This window comes from Lynx rufus, unplaced genomic scaffold, assembly GCF_022079265.1.
Source record: "Lynx rufus isolate CCGP_SWC_20201006 ecotype Redwood Valley unplaced genomic scaffold, mLynRuf1.p SCAF_1, whole genome shotgun sequence".
NCBI lineage: Eukaryota > Metazoa > Chordata > Mammalia > Carnivora > Felidae > Lynx > Lynx rufus.
The window spans coordinates 71,148,051-71,165,474 of NW_025814823.1; the positions used below are offsets into that span (position 1 = coordinate 71,148,051).

The 17,424-nt window shown below is 41.6% G+C and overlaps 1 pseudogene; it reads right to left on the reverse strand.

Annotated features, from left to right (window-relative positions):
* Positions 1–15,002: 15,002 nt before the first annotated feature.
* On the reverse strand, positions 15,003–15,365 carry LOC124508703 (small nuclear ribonucleoprotein G-like; annotated as a pseudogene).
* Between the last annotated feature and the right edge of the window lie 2,059 nt (positions 15,366–17,424).

A 17,424-nucleotide genomic window follows, 5' to 3' on the forward strand; every position in this document is an offset into this window, starting at 1 on the left:
TTACATTTTCCTATTTTAAAGTGAAAAGAAAGAGAGAAAATGTTTTTCAGCATTCTCGTTTCTTCTCCTTCACAGGAGGGAAAGCAACAACAATGGTGTAAAACTACCTCGAGGAAGGTGCTAAATGGCTACTTGTAAACACTCCTTGTTGGGTTTGGGGACCCCTGATGTAGGAGAGTCAGGGTGGGTCTGAGATGGTGTGGGTGTGGTAAAGCCCAGTGTTGTGACTCCTTCGTGGTTCGATGCTGTGACAGTCCTAATGCTGCAAAGTCTACCTGCAGACGACTACTTACACAGCTGCTGAGCAGTGCCGAAGCCTGTCTGTTCCTTTCCATGCTGCAATGCTGGAAGACACTGCTGGTCACTGCGTTTTGTGTTTTGTGGATGGAATGGGCTGCCCTTTGGACCAAAGGCTTCAGTGAATCCAAATGTATATTTGTTACAGTGATAAACATAAGTCCTCATGAATCAACATTTTAATGCTTTTTCTCTTCAGTGTTTGTGGGACACTGTCAGTAGGTGCTCTGGTTTCTGAGCACAGCACGAAAAACTTTAAAACAAATGATTTATTATTCATTATGGAAAAGTTGGATTTTTTCCCCCTCCCTGATTGTCAAGGTTCCTTTGTCTAAGTCAGTTTTGGAGTGTGACTTTTTCCCGCTCAGTACAGAGGAGGCTGACATTGCTTCAGTGATGTTGCAGAGGATGATGTAAGATGTAAAGCCCATGTCGATTGTCACTTCACCTCAGCATGGTGCAAGCTTAGAGATGTTTCTGTGACAGTTTTGGGTGCCCTCACGGGGACCAAATGATCCCTGTAACCAAAAGTATATAGGAGGTTGCAAATAGGGAACAGCTCATGGCTGTAAAGTTACACAGCTGCCAGTTACACAGCATCTAATGCATATCAGGGACCCTGACCACATCACACATATGGTGTCATTAAATTTCAACAACATAACAGCAGCTATGCGACGATGTATGTTTATCCCCATTTTAACAAAGGAGTAAAGCAAGACACCATCATATTCCTGTAAGTGGCAGCCAGTGTCTGAACCCAGGTATGTCAGATCTTAGAGCCTCTTTCACATTCATCCAATAGCTGTTTATTGGTAATCTATTTAGTAGATACTGTTTTCATCACATCTGTCTTTTTAATCTTATTTATCTTAATTTACTTATTTTGGGCTTTAAAAAAAAATTGGTTCATCATTAAAAAACAAAGCCTCATGCAGAATTCCCTGCAAGTTCAGGATAAAACAGTATTCTGAGAGAGGCACCTGGGTGGCTCATTGGTTGGTATCCAACTTCAACTCAGGTCATAATCTCATGGTTCATGGGTTCAAACCCCATGTCGGGCTTTGTGCTGACAGCACAGAGTCTGCTTCAGGTTCCCTGTCTCCCTCTCTCTCTGCCCTTCCCCCACTTTCATGCTCTCTCTCCCTCTCTCAAAAATAAACATTAAAAAATAAATAAATTAATTAAAAAACCCCACAGAAACAAAACAGAATTCTGAAAGCCTTAAGGCTTCTTACCTTAAAGAAGGGGTGAGGGGAAAAGATTGTAAGATGCTCCTGGAAAATAGCCCCTTGTGGCTCCATCTTGTTTACTTTGGGCACGTGGAGATGCCTCTAGAGCATTTGAGTTTATGTGTAAAGACTTTGCTAGGTTACCCAAGTTGCTGATAATGTGGGTTGTCTTCTTAGAGGTGAAGTGAGGCCAGAGATGGAGGGTGGCTGAGAGGAATACTTTTCACCATTGAACTCTCTGGTACCTTTCTGGAACCTTGTGAATATACTATCTTTTCAAAAGAAAAGGACACTTTCTGTTAAGAAGCTATCTCAGGTAATTTAGTTGAAAATTTCACTGGACCTGCACTATCATAAAAATGTCACAAGTTCTAAATTTATTGTCTTATTTTTGTGGGTTGCTGTAACACCAAGTTTCTGTTTGTACCCTCATCCTTCACTTCTCAGGGCACCGTCTCCATGGGGCATTCTCTTTAATTGACCATGGCCTCTTGGTATACAGTCAGGTGCTCTTTCATTTCTTCCCCTCACCTCTTGTTTTTTATTTACTGTGTGGATCTTTTTGGATGGCATTTGTTTCATGGGTTCTTTTCTCCATAAAGGAGATACGTTCACAAAGATATCTCTCTTGAGTATGTGTGTGTGTGTGTGTGTGTGTGTATACACATGTATATACATACACACATATATATGTGTGTATGTATATACATGCGTATATACGTATATATGTGTGTGTGTGTGTGTACACACACACGTATATATATATACACACACATACTCTTTTATGTGAAGCATTTGTTTCTTCCTCAATAACTCATCTTCTGGGTTTAGAGTAGAATGGAGAATTTGGCATCCCACTGGTTGGGAACTTTCCTGCTTTTCCGTCAACAGGCATAAAACACTTGTGCATTTATGATAATGTGTAGCATGCATAAAGCTATGTGAAATAAAACCAAAGGTTATGTATGTAGAAATACTCCTGTGTTCATAATTATCAGTAACTTCCAGTGAAAGCAGTGGCTGTAAAGGATAAAAGCACCTGTGGACATTACTTATGTCAATACTCAAGCCATCACTAAGTAAGTAAGACATCTTTATGCTGTCGATGACATTCAGATCTTTTCTCTCCTTCTCTGGAAAATTCACAATGTGTCCCTGACAAATTATACCCAGAAAAGCAAAAATGTAAAAACCATTTCGGAACTTTGTGTAAATTCAGTGTACCATCCTCCAGGTCTCTTGCCTGGTCTGCATCTTGAGAGGCCCCTCATTGAATGGCTGCAGTGATTATGAGGTTGTGGGAGTTGAGTTATGACAGAATTTTTGGATTCTGTAATTTTGGATTATCTGTGCCATGTTTTTCTGAGACAAAAACTTACCTATCAATGGAATTTCATTGTGTGGAGGATGATGTGGAGGAACTGATTTTTCTTGGGCATTCAGCATAAAGACAGTTGACGAAGGCACAGTCTCATATAGTCAAGTTCAAATCTCTTATGATGTTATGTTAGACCAACACATCACTAAATTGATCACGGACTTATTTTCCCCTCCAGCACTGGAGAAGATAGATCTCCATTCCTTCATCTAAGTGTGAGAAAGAGAAGGTGGCTACATTTAGAGTCAGAGACTCCAGGAAAATGCATATTTTGAAATCTGGTTTTAAATACAGGCTTCGCACTAGCTCCCCACACAAGATGAGAGGCTCAGAAGACCTGAGAGACTTTTATAGACTGATTTACATCTTTCTTCTTAGGGAGTTAAGTGGCAGGCGGAGCCAAACATACTGTTTAAAGTGTTTCTGTTCCTCTTTAGATTTTTTTCTTCCAAGTGCACATAGTTGAATTTGAATTTGAGTACTTTAAAGTGCAAGCATGACATGATTTTTAAAGAGAGGTGTTGCCTTGATTTTTGGAGTAATGATTTTGAATACTCATTTACAGTGTTATATTTTATTTTTTTTATTTTTTATTTATTTTGAGAGAGAAAGTACGAGCAGGGGAGGGGCAGAGAGAGGAAAGAGTGAGAATCCCACTACCAATGAGGAGCCCGATGCAGGGCTCAAACCCACAAACTGTGAGATCATGACCTGAGCCGAAGTCGGATGCTTAACTGACTGAGCCACCCAGGTACCCCTACAGTGATATGTTTTATAATAAGACCTTTAAATATTTAAACACTGGTTATTAAAAAACATTCTGTCTGTACTGGCAGTTTATCATGTTGCTGTTGAAGTAACAGTTGACCTTATATTAGGGAGTTGATAAAGCCTGATAATATGCATAGTTGCCCAAATTGTGTTTTTCCCAGGCTAGCTACTAAAATCTCATCTTTTCACTTACATTTGAAAATCATTTCGGAATTGTTTCATTAGAATTGGACACACACAAATCATTAATGCATGTGTTTTCCGTTGCCAAACACATTCATTTGGACTCTGAAGCCTGCATTCTCTGTACAGGTTAAATTCACCCTAGATTTAAGGAAGCTCCTAGAAACCTGGGTGCTTTGGACAATAGCTCTACTTTACTATGGAGAAGTTCTCAACTACCACCAAGTTTGTTTATTCCCCATTCATGTACATTCATTCATTCATTCATTCACTTGGCATTAATTTATTGCTATCTGAATAGGTGGGTAGAACCCTGTCTTTTTTTTTTTTTTTTTTTAAATGCTCCACACCCAACGTGGGGTTTTAACTCAGGACCCTGAAGTCAAGAGTCACATACTCTACACACTGAATCTTCCTGGTGCCCCTAGAACGCTGTCTTTATATATAAGGAGTAAAGGATAATAGTCAGCATGTTGGTTTACCCTGCCTCAGTTTCAGATTTCTGGCCTCCAGAACTCCAGAACAACATTTTGTTGTTTCAGCCACTAAGTTTATGGTACCTTGTTAGGGCAGCCCTGGCAGATGAATACAGATGACAATATCATCCGTAGCCTTCTGTGTTTCTCATTGGCTTGAGAACCGACCTCTGTTTCCTGGCCAGTGGGAAATACATGTGCTCCTTTTCAGTTTGTGTTTCTTTTCCTTCTTTCCTTCTTTCTTCCTGAAATAGCATGGAAAAAAAAAAATTCCTAGCAAGAACAGGTATGCGGGAAAGTTTCCTGCCCTTTCATTCTTATTTCTCTTCCTAAAAAGCTATAATTGAAAAGTTTGTTTTCTGTCTTACCACGTTTCTTCTCACCTTCTTAGCTTGATTTTTCTTTCTTTATAAGATCATAACCCCTTGTAAATTGTTAACTCCTAGAGATTGCCTACCCCTCTCCTAAAGTCCTGACAAGAGGTGGGAGTTTATTTGGTAGGCTTATGTGTGACTTCTTTTGATAAAAAGGAAATGCAGCAGAGGCACGTGGAGGGGAAGTTCTGGGAGAGATGATGGAGTGCGTGGTGGGCATGCTCAGAGTGTGATGAGGCACGTGAAGGGGACAGAGCGTGATGGGGCATGTGAGGGGCACACATAAGGTGTGATTGGGCACGTGGCAGGGACATACAGAACATAGGTGAACACGAGGGGGTGTGATGGGACACATGGGGAAGGTGCTCCAGTGGGCTGTGCAGGCGGTAAAGACTGGCATTGGGGCAGGTGATGGGATGCACCCAATGTGATGAGGCACATGGAAGGGTCGGGCCATGTGAGAGGCAGCAAGGGGTGGGGATGTGTGGAACGTGACGGGGCACGTGGCCAGGAGGCCAGAGCATGGTGGAGCACATGACAATGACATGTGGAGCGTGCTGGGGCACCTAGACCACATGAGTACATGATGAGGGTGTGTAGTAAGGCAGGTGGGGAAAGTGAAGGGAATGGGACAGGCAGGAATTGAGGATTGGCAGTGGGGCTCAGGATTAGGGGAAGGGCAGAAGCACCAGAGCATCTGTCTGGAGCAAACTGTTGAGGTTAAGTCCCCAGAAGCTGCCTGTTGCTGGAAGGGTCATGCCTGGCAGCAATGGGTTATTTCCACCGTCTTCTCCTTTTCCTTCCTGGGGAATTCACTATTATTTTTTTTAAGTAAGCTGTGCGCCCAAGGCAGGGCTTGAACTCAAGGCCCTGACATCAAGAGTCGTGTGCCCAACCGACTGAGCCAGCCAGGCACCCCTGCTCCTGAGAAATTTAGCCACAGAAAGACTTTGGGGTCAAACTGCCCAGTGTCTGAGAAAACAAGGTTGTGTCCTTCACTTTCCCGTCACCGAATCCAACATCTGCTGCCACGTTGTGCAGAGGCGAACGGCCTGGGATTCCACCCCCTTCTGCCGGTTCCCTGGGTCCTTACACTCTTTGCCCCCTCAAGGGCCTGACTCCTTTGAGAATATCCCGTCTCTTTGCATCGGTCTTGCTGTGACTACGGAATCCTTTCTTCAGCTTCTCTGTGTCCTAAAATTTCCCACCTAAAAACAAATATGCCTCCCTTTGTCCCACATCTTACTCCTGCTACAGGTAGTTCCATTACTACTCTCCACAGAAAAGCTCTTCAAAAGTTTTACAAACTGTAAACTCTTCAACTGTTCTGTTTCCAGCCCCTCACCCTCCATTTTCTCTTGAGCCCACTTCAATACCACTTTCTCCTTGCTCCATGCCACCAAGATTGCACTTGCTGCCAAACCCAGCAGACACCTTTGTCCTCAGATGACTGGATTCTTGTCAGCATTTGACAAATTTGGCTTCGGTGATCTTTAAACGCTTTCTTCTCTTGGCTTCTGTATCAGTTTCCTATCGTTGTGGTAATAGGTTCCCACAAAACTGGCTGTTTAGAGTTAACACCTATTTATTATCTCTCAGTTCTGTAGGTCAGAAGTCTGACCCCGGGCTCACTGGACTAAAATCGAGGCATCAGCCTTACTGGAGTCTCTGGGGAAGGATCCACTTCTAAGCTCATTAAGGTTGCTGGTAGTCCAAATCCTCACAGCTCTAGGCCCGAGGTCCCTATCCCCTTGCCACCTTAACCTTTAGAGACCTCTCTCCAGTCCTGGCACACAGGATCCCCACCTCTCAGAGTTAGCAACCTCGTGCTGAATCTGTCTCAGGCTGGGAATCTTCTTGTGTCCTTTGCTGCTGCTGTTTCTGTCTCTAGCCAGGGAAAGTTCTCTGCTATTAAGGGGTCATGTGATTAGGTTGGACCCATGGAGATAACTCAAATCCATGACCGTAATTACACCTTCAAAGTCACTTTTGCCATGCAAAGTAACATTCACAGATTCTAGGAATTAGAGCATGGGAATCTCTGGGGAACCATTCTGCCTACCACATCTTCCTGGGCACCAATCTGATTTCCCTCTTACCTCACTGGCTGTCTCTCCTCAATCATCCTCCTCTTCCTGACTTCTACACAGGGCCCTGCCCTTCTCGGTTTTTAATCCCTAAAAGATCCCAACATTCCCACAGGTTTAAATATGTGGTGTACTTACACAGGTGGTATATTCCTGGCCAGCATAGATCCTCTCCAGGCTTCTGTGCCCAGTTGCCTTTAACAGCCCTTATCAAAGTGTAGTCCCTAGATACTAGAATCAGTATTGCCTGGGAATTTGTTAAAAATGAGAATTCTTAGGGCATCTGGATGGCTCAGTTGCTTAAACGTCCTACTCTTGGTTTCGGCTCAGGTTATGATCTCATGATTTGCGAGTTCGAGCCCTGCATCTGTCTGCACTGACAGTGCAGAGCCTGCCTGGGATTCTCTCTCTCTGCCCCTCCCCGGCGCTCTCTCTCTCTCTCTCTCTCTCTCTCTCTCTCTCTCTCTCTGGTTTGCCCTCTCTTTCAAAATAAACTTTTTCTTTTTAGTTTTTTTTTTTTTTTTTTCTTAATGTGAATTCTTGACCCCATCCCTGTACTCCTGAATCGGAAATTCTGGAAGCAGGGCCCAAAAGTCTGTGTTTTAACAAGCTCCCCAGGTGAATCTGTTGTTTGCTGAAGGCTCCGGATCACTGGCTACTCAGTCACTCCACCTGGATGTCAAGTACCTGACGTTGGATTCTCTCTCCTACCTTCTTTACCTTCTCTGTATCAGTCTTCACCATCCATCCACCCAGGTGCTGAAGCCACTGTGATCTGTTATCTGCACACTGGCCAGAGTGATGTTTTAAAAATATAAGTCAGATGACTCCCTTGCCTTAAAGCCCACTAATAGTGCCCACTGCCCTTGAAATTAAATCCAAACCTTTGCCCTGCTCTCCAGGAACCTCCCTGCCAACCCCTCTGGTTGCCTCTTCTGGTGTTCCCTCTCACTACCATCCAGGTATCCAGGTCTCCTCTATAGTGTATCTCATAAATACCGAGCTCTTTCCAGACTTAGGGCCTTTGCACTTGGCTGTCCATTGCCATGTCTGCCCTCCCGCAGTCTTTCAGGTGCCTAGCTTTTTTGCATCCTTCAGGTCTCAATTTATCCATCCCTTCTCAAAGACATTGCCCTGCCCCTTTCCAATGTACCTTTCACACAGCCCACCGTTCCCATCCCTCTTTCTCCCACCATTCACTTTCTGCTTAGCATTTAATACTGTAATATTATCTTGTTTATTTATGGCCTTACTCTGCTCCTACCACCACTACACTATAAAGTGCAAAAGGACAGAAACTTGTCTGTCTTGTTCTCTAATGACTCCCTAATACCCAGCTGAGTGTTTGACACATCACAAGTGCTAGGTAAATATTTGTTGAATTAACAAATAAAATTAGCTTTCTACCTACCTTTGCCAGAACTTGGTCTTGTTTTCATAGGGTAGAGATGACCCCACTGGCAGACGTGAATGCCTAGGCCTGTGGGGGTCATGGCCTGCTGGTCTAGAGCTCCTTGTTTCTTAAAAAAAAAATTTTTTTTTTTAATGTTTGTTTCTGAGAGAGACAGAGAGAGACAGCGTGAGCAGGAGAGGGGCAGAGAGAGACACACAAAATCTGAAGCAGGCTCCAAGCTCTGAGCTGTCAGCACAGAGCCTGACACAGGGCTCGAACCCACAAACTATGAGATCATGACCTGAGCTGAAGTCGGATGCTTAACTGACTCAGCCACCCAGGCACACCAGCTTCTTGCTTTTTTTTTTTTTTAATTTTTTTTAACGTTTATTTATTTTTGAGACAGAGAGAGACAGAGCATGAATGGGGGAAGGTCAGAGAGAGAGGGAGACACAGAATCCAAAACAGGCTCCAGACTCTGAGTTGTCAGCACAGAGCCCGACACGGGGCTCGAACTCACAGACCGTGAGATCATGACCTGAGCCGAAGTCAGACACCCAACCGACTGAGACACCCAGGCACCCCGCTTCTTGCTTCTTAATACTCCTAGAGATCCTCTTCTACCTCTGTCTTTTCCAATCAGTAATTTTCACCACACTCCTGTGATGTGCATTGTATGTGACAACTATAATATTTATTAGCTGTATAACAAAATGTCATTGACCTTTGAAACATTTAAAAGACTTTATATTAAAAAGTTCATAATTTGGAGGCACCTGCATGGCTCAATCAGTTAAGCGTCTGACTCTTGGTTTTCTCTCAAGTCATGATCTCACAATTCATGAGATTGAGCCCTGAATAAGGCTCCAAGCTGACAGCATTGAGCCTGCTTGGGATTTTCTCTGCCTCTCTTTCTGCGCCTTTCCTGCTCATGCGCACGCATGCTCTCGCTCTCTCTCTCTCTCTCTCTCTCTCTCTTTCTTTCTCTCTCAAATAAATAAATAAAACTTAAAAAAAAAGAGTATTTTAAAAAAAGTTCAGGGGTGCCTGGGGGGCTCAGTCAGTTGAGTGTCAGACTTCAGTCTAGGTCATGATCTCACTATTCATGGATTCAAGCCCTGCCCTCAGAGCCTGGAGCCTGCTTCAGATTCTGTGTCTCCCTTTCTTTCTGACCCTCCCCTGCTCATTCTCTCTTTCTCTCTCTCTTTCAAAAATAAGTAAACCTTAAAAAAAAAAAGTTCATAATTCAATAATACTGAGTAAAGGAAGTCAGACACAGAAGAGTACATACTATGTAATTCTGTTTATTTGAAATAAAAACTACACTTTATCAGATAATCTGTGATGGCATGAGTCAAGCTAGTGGCTGTTCCTGTTAGGGTGCTTTGGGGAGTACATGAGGGTGTCTTCTGGGTGCTGGAAATGTCCTGTATCTTTTTTTAAAGTTTATTTATTTAGAGAGAGAGAGAGCGAGAGCAAGCAGGGGAGGGGCAGAGAGGGAGGGAGAGAGAGAATCCCAAGCAGGCTCTGCACTGTCAGCACAGAGTCCAGCATGGGGCTCAAACTCACAAACTGTGAGATCACGACCTGAGCTGAAATCAGGAGTCGGATGCTCAACCGACTGCACCACCCAGGTGCCCCAAATGTTTTGTATCTTGATCTTGAGAGTATACATGTATAATGTGTACATCAAGTGTATGGTTAAGATTTGTGTTACCCTGTGGATGTTTTACCTCAAAAAAATCTAAATAAGTAAATAAAAATACCTTCAAAAAAGGGCAGGGGGAGGAAGTGTAGATTGGCAGCTGTCTGAAGGAAGTGATGTGAAAGATCTGGGAGAGAGTCCCCTTACTGCACTGCAGTAGCTGACTTCACTCTGATCTACCTTTAAATTGGGAGCTTGGGTTTTTCTTTGTTTGTTTTTTAAAGAATCTGGAGATTGGACAGTGTTTCTCCTTCCCCTCCAGAGGCCCAGAGCAATGTGGCCGGGTGCATTCTGGACTGGGCAGCACTAACATTTGTTCTTCCTAGGGACCGTCTGCTACTTTTCTCTGCCCCAGTGGAGCTGGGGGAATAATAAAGCTGTTATTATTTATACTGCACAGCATTTTTGTCAGCGGTCTTTGTCATTGAGAGTTGTGAAGTTGGCGTAGGACATGAGGGAATTTGTGAGTTTTTAATCTGGGTAGAAGAGAGGTAAAGGGGGCTTATTTTCCAGGATGTTGCTTTTCCAAACACTTGCAGTTTTTCCCACCCCTTCTCTCGGCCCCTTCCTGAACTGTGTCCTTTCACATGCATTTTAGTGACCTCTGAACTCCCTGCCTCCAGCCCGTGTCTCCTGGCCACTGCTGCCACCCTTTTGATCTGCCTTTTCTTGTCAGTACTGTCACCGTGGCTCCCAACCAGTGTCCCTGCCACCGGGGAATATATGAAATCCTCCTATTTACTTGTCAGCTTTCTCTATGGTTAGTCTCTAATATCCCTCTGACTTAAACATCCTGTTGTTTGAGGAAAAAAGAGTAATTGTTGGTCTCCAGAAGTACAGGCCTTGACTCAGATATCACACCTGGCTCCATCTCTGACTGCTGCACTTGGAAAGGAACCTTCTTCCTGCCTCCCTAACTTCCTCAAATGAGGAGTTGTTCTTCCTCTCCAGTGTCGCTGCCTCCGCCTTCCTTCCTTCTCCTTGGGGACTCTTAGGACACCAGTTTAGCCCTTCTCTCTCCTGTTTTTTTTTTTTTTTTACTTCCTGCCCCAATGCCTACGAAGAGATTCTATACACATTTCTGTCAAAAATGAAGTGAAACATGGACTTTGCTTCATGTCCACTTCTTTAAGCCATTGGCATGTCTCTCAATTTCTCTTCATTCCTAATGTCTCTGAGGAGTTGTCTGTACTCACCTTCTCTATATCCCCGCTAAGTGGCATTGAATTCTCAGTCCATTAGAACATCTAACGCTGCACCTGTCCCCTGGGGTTTTAAATGCTTTCAGAATTGCCAAATCCAAGGCCCCATTTTTATTAAAATTTTTTTTATTTTTATAATTAAAAAAAAATTTATTTTTGAGAGAGAGAGCATGAGCAGGGGAAGGGAGGAGAGAGAGAGAGAGAGAGAGAGAGAGGGACAGAGGATCCAGGTGAGCTCCAGGCTGATAGCAGAGAGACCAATGTGGGGCTTGAACTCAAGAACCATGAGATTATGACCTGAGCTGAAGTTGGATGCTCAACTGACTGAGCCACCCAGGTGCCCCAACCAAGACCCCATTTTTAATCCTAATACTCATTTTTTTTAAAATTTAAGTTTGTTTATTTTGAGAGAGAAACAGAGTCCATGAGCTGGGGAGGGGCAGAGAGAGAGAGGGAGAAAGAGAGGGTCCCAAGCAGGCTCTGTGCTATCAGCAAACTAAGATCATAACCTGAACCAAAGTCAAGAACCAGATGCTTAATTGACTGAGCCACCCAGGCACCCCAATCCTCAGTTGACTTGGATTCTTGATGTTGTAGATCGTGCCCACTTCTCTAAACTCTCTCCACCCTCTCCCCCATATTGAGGATGCTAATCTCTGTAGGTTTTTTTGTTTTCCAACATTCCTTCCTGGTTTTCTAAAAGGATTTGTTGTTCTTCATTGGACCCTAAAATCCTGATACTGCCCTTGATGATGACATTCTCTTCCTTTATAATGGTCTCAGAATCTTCTTTCAACCTGGATGTTTGTACAGCTCTTCAAATTTTGTATATACCAATCTGATTTCAGTATGTTTCTCAAAAAATCTCTTCCTAAATTTGGGTCTATAAAATGGTGCAGTTTTAGTGCTTACCATGTTGTGTTGTGATTTATCTCTTTGCATGTCTGTCAATCCAACTAAAATTTGAATGCCACAAAGGCGAGACTTACGTCTTTTTTACAAAATCTGTGCTTGATTGTTGCTAGTGTATGGGAATGCTGCTTGATTTTTTTTAATGTAAATTTGCATTTTCATGAAGTAATACAAGACTCAGAGTTTCTCTATTGAGTGCTCTGCCGGCTTGTTTTTGGTCTTTATCTTTCATGTTAGTGACTTCTCATCAAATGTCTAGTGATCTGTGGGTATTAGTCCATATTTAAGAATGAGGAACTTAAAAATTTATGGGGAGTTCTTTGTGGGTGCTAACGGATGGACTTCATGTAGAGTTATCAGATGGGGACCTGCCACCTTCACCAGGGGATTGCCTGTCATCAGTGTCTGTGAGGCCTGTTTCTCACAGAGGAATCTTCCAACCTCTGACTTACAGGAGTAACCTCGCTGTCAGCATTGTGGGAGCCAAGGAGGAAGGGCCCTGAGGAATCCTCACCATTCCGTATGCTGACTTGCACTTGGTCCCAGTTTTTACCTCCATGACTGACTAACTCCTCATTGCTGGGTTTTACAGCCACAAGTTGGAAGCTGTTTTGGTTCAGTTTCTCCAGAGAGAGTTCCTTCCTCTCCTTTATTAGGATGGGAAAGTTAGTGGGGGCAGGGTCTTAGTGCTCTTATACAGATTTACAATCTGTTCAAGCTCACAACCCTGCCTCCAGAGGTTCCAGAAACCTCAGTTCCTAAGCATTTCCAGGGCTGTTATAGAAAGACACTTGATTTTTTTGGCCTGCCACCTACCCCTCTTTGGCCCCAGTACTTCAGGCAGTTGGTAGTTAGCTTTTCATCTGATGACTCACTTTCCATTTTCCACATTTGTTGACATCTCTTTTTTTTTTTTTTAACATTTATTTATTGTTGAGAGATAGAGACAGAGTGCAAGCAGGGGAGGAGCAGAGAGAGGGAGACACAGAATCCGAAGCAGGCTCCAGGCTCTGAGCTGTCAGCATTGAGCCCGACATGGGGCTCGAACCCATGAACCGTGAGATCATGACCTGACCTGAAGTTGGACGCTTAACCAACTGAGCTACCCACGTGCCCCTTGTTGACATCTTTTAAAAGTGGTTTCTTCCATTACATCTGGTCCTGTGGATTCATACTCCTCCCCTTCAGTGTGGGTTCTTGAAAGGAAGTAGAGATCTGGCATGTTTCTGCTTTTGATTTTAGTATTTTGATTTAGTAACCAGCCAACTTTATGAACATTTATTAGTTTTCAAAAAATTATGTTGTTTTATATTGTTGGATTTTAGGAGTTCTATATATATTCTGGATATTAATCCCTTATTAGATATATGATTTGCAAATATTTTCTCCCATTCTGTGGGTTGCCTTTTAACTGTTTATAGTATCTTTTCATGCACAAAACTCTTTACATTATTGAATTTGTTAAATGATTTTCCTACATCTTTTGAGATGTTCAAAATATTTTTTCTTTTCTAAATGAAGTGAGCTATACTAATATACTTGTTAATGTTAAGTCATTGTTGCATTACTGGTATGAAACAATTTTTTTTTTAATTTTCTTGATTTGGTTTGCTAAAATTCAGGAATTTTGCATTTATGCTTTGAGACTGGTCTGTAATTTTCTTGTATTCACCTTCTTTGGTTTTTATACTCTCTTCAAATATGTTGGGAGGAATTATTGATGAACTTTCCCTTATTCTATTCTGTGAAATAGTTTATGTAAGATAAGAGTTTTCTGGGGATGCCTGGGTGGCTTAGTCGGTTGAGCACCCAACTTTTAGCTTTAGCTCAGGTCATGATCTCACAGTTTGTGAGTTCAAGCCTTATGTCAGTCTCTGTGCTGACAGTGCAGAGCCTACTTGTCCCTCCCCTGCTTGCTCTCTCTCTCTCTCTCTCTCTCTCTCAAATAACTTAAAACCTTAAAAATAAGATATGAATTTTCTGTTTCTTAAAGTCTTCTTAAAACTTGCTAGGGTCAGGCTCTGGGCTGATGGCTCGGAGCCTGGAGCCTGTTTCCGATTCTGTGTCTCCCTCTCTCTCTGCCCCTCCCCCGTTCATGCTCTGTCTCTCTCTGTCCCAAAAATAAATAAAAAACGTTGAAAAAAAAAAAAAAAAAAAAAAAAAAAAAAAAAAAAAAAAAAAAAAAAAACTTGCTAGAAATTATCTGTACAACTTTTATATGTATCTTGACTATTCAATATGTTTAATATGAATTTTTATTTAATTTTATTTATTTATTTTTATTTATTTATTTTTATTTATTATTAATTTGATTTAATTTATTTAATTCTATTTAATATGATTTTTTCAGGTTTTCCTAGTTCTTATTGAGTCCCTTTTGGTGCTTATATTTATCTAGGAAATTACTCATATTGTCTGTTTTCAAATTTACTGCCACAGAGTTGTTTCTAGCATATTCTTATTCTCTTCTGCACCTGTAGGTTTAGGTTTTGTTTTTTTTAATTTCTAATATTATTTATGCCATCTTTTAAATAAATTTTTTTCTTTTTTTTAACATTTATTTATTTTGAGAAAGACAGAGAGTGAGCATGAGCAGGGGAGGGACAGAGAGAGGAAGAGAGAGAATTCCAAGCAGGCTCCACACTGTTAGTGAGGAATCCGATGCGGGGCTCGATCCTACAAACCGTTGAGATCAGGACCTGAGGCAAAACCAAGAGTCAGATGCTTAACCAACTGAGCTCCCCTAGGCACCCTTGTGCCGTCTTTATTTTGATCTTGACAGAGGTTTGTTTATTTTATCTTTTCAAAGTATCAGTATTTTATTTTGGTGATCTTTGATTAATTTTCACTCTTATTTTTATTATCCTGTCTACTTTCTTTGAATTAAGTCTTTTGCTCTTTAAAAAAAAAAAAAAAAAATTCCTGAGTAGAAAAGCTAACTCGTTGATATTTTACTCTTTCTTTTTTATTTATTTTGACTATTTACAAAAGTTTATTTAACAAAGAAGTTCAGTATGAAAATGCACATGATCTGATTTTTATATTGTAGTAAAACAGGTGCTATGCAGAGGGGACACGTGGAAACAGTTGATTTCTTCTGGTGAACACAGCTATTGTTTATACTCCATTCCAAGGCCAAGGTTTCTAACATGATGATAGTATTTCTTCGAATTATCACCATTCTGGTATTGTTCTGTTGCCCACTAGTTGCCATCTCCACACATTCATCTATCACAAGATTCATAAAGGGATTGAACTCCCACAGTATTTCCTGGACATGTTTGCCACCATTTAATTTCAATGATTATTTCTTGTCTATAAATTTTTTCAACTTGGGCGGGTGACTTTTTCTCATGGTGTCTACTCCACAAACTCAGAGGCACCTCCAAATGGAATTTGTGGCGTCCTTCACACTGCTACAGTGGGCCCCTATTCTCTCTCTCTTTTTTTTAAGTTTATTTATTCTGAGAGAAGGAGAGAGAGCATGAGCGCACACACACAATTGGTGGAGGGGCAGAAAGAGAGAAAGACAAAAATCCCAAGCAGGCTCTGTGCTGTCAGCGCAGAGCCCTCTGTGAGGCTCAATCTCACAAACTGTGAGATCATGACCTGAGCTGAGATCAAGAGTTGGATGCTTAAATGACTGAGCCACCCAGGCATCCCCTTTTTTACTTTCTTTCTTTTTTCTTTCTTTCTTTCTTTCTTTCTTTCTTTCTTTCTTTCTTTCTTTCTTTCTTTCTTTCTTTCAGTTTATTTATTCTTGAGACAGAGCATGAACAGGGGAGGGGCAGAGAGAGAGAGGGAGACACACCATCTGAAACAGGCTCCAGGCTCTGAGTGGTCAGCAAAGAGCCCAACGTGGGGCTCGAACCCATGAACTGTGAGATCATGACCTGAGCTGAAGTGGACACTTAACCGACTGAGCCACCCAGGCACCCCTACTCTTTCTTTTTTAATACATTCATTTAAGCTTGTAAATTTCCCCCTAAGAACTACCTTAGGTGTGTTTTACAGGCTTAGTTATGTAATGTTTCATTTTTACTATATTTTAAATATTTCCCTTTAATTATAATTTTTCTGATTCATGGATTATTTAAAAGTATGTGTTTGAGTTTTCGGAATTACTGACTTCAGACTTCGTTGTACTGTGGTGAGAGAATTCAGTTTGTACAAGATTGGCTTGTATTTCCTGATACTTCTCTTCTGGCCTTGTAAGTCATCACATTTTGTAAATGTTCCATGTGTACTTTAAAAGAATGTGTATTCTCTAATTATTGAGTGAAGAAATATTTGTATATTCATTAGTGCTTATTTCCTCTTCAAACACTCTCTATTCTTACTAAATTTTTGTCTTTTATTTTTTTCAAATATTTTATTTATTTATTTATTTTTATTAGAAGTAGGCTCCAAACCCACCATGGGACTTTGAACTCATGACCTTGAAATCAAGAGTCGCATGCTCCACTGACTGATCCCGCCAGGCGCCCTCTTTTACTATTTTTATGTACCATTCTGTTGGGTCTATTTTCCTTCATTTCCTGCTTTTAATTGGATTTACTAAGCTTTATTCCTTCAATTTTTGTTTTTTTGTTTCTTTATATTGATTTTCAAGTTTTATATTCTGGTTTTTTCTTTTGGTGATTACTTTTATAATTTTAATGTGTACGTATATATTTTAAAATATATATATATATATATATATTTTTTTTTTTTTTTTTGGGGGGGGGTGCCTGGTTGGCTCAGTCGGTTAAGCATCTCACTTACGCTCGGGTCATGATCTCATGGTTTGTGAGTTCGGCCCCACATTGGGCTCTGTGCTGACAGCTCGGAGCCTGGAGCCTTCTTCGGATTCTGTGTCTCCCTCTCTCTCTGCCCCTCCCCTGCTCACGCTCTGTCTCTCTCTGTCTCTCAATAGTGAATAAACATTAAAAAAATTTTTTTTAATGTAAAAAATATATATGTATGTATATACTTTGTTTTGGTTTTTTTTACATTTATTCACCTGAGAGAGAGAGACAGAGCATGAGCAGGGGAGGGACAGAGAGAGAGACACACACATACACACACACAGAATCCGAAGCAGGCTCCAGGCTCCCAGCTGTCAGCACAGAGCCGGATGCAGGGCTCGAACCCACAAACCACGAGATCATGACCCCAGCCAAAGTCGGACGTTTAACCGACTGAGCCACTCAGGCACCCCTAATGTGTATATTTGATTTAACAAAGTCTAAAGTTAACCGATAAATCTCTAATATCCTTCTGAACAAAGTGCTCTGATGTATTTTAGCCCTGATATAGTCTCCTAGTCTTTCATGTCCTCTGTCTATTCAGAGCCTGCTAATTGTCTTGTGTTTTAAGTCCTTTGTTTAAAATGAGAGGACATTATTATTGCTGCTGCTGTTCTTTTTATAGTA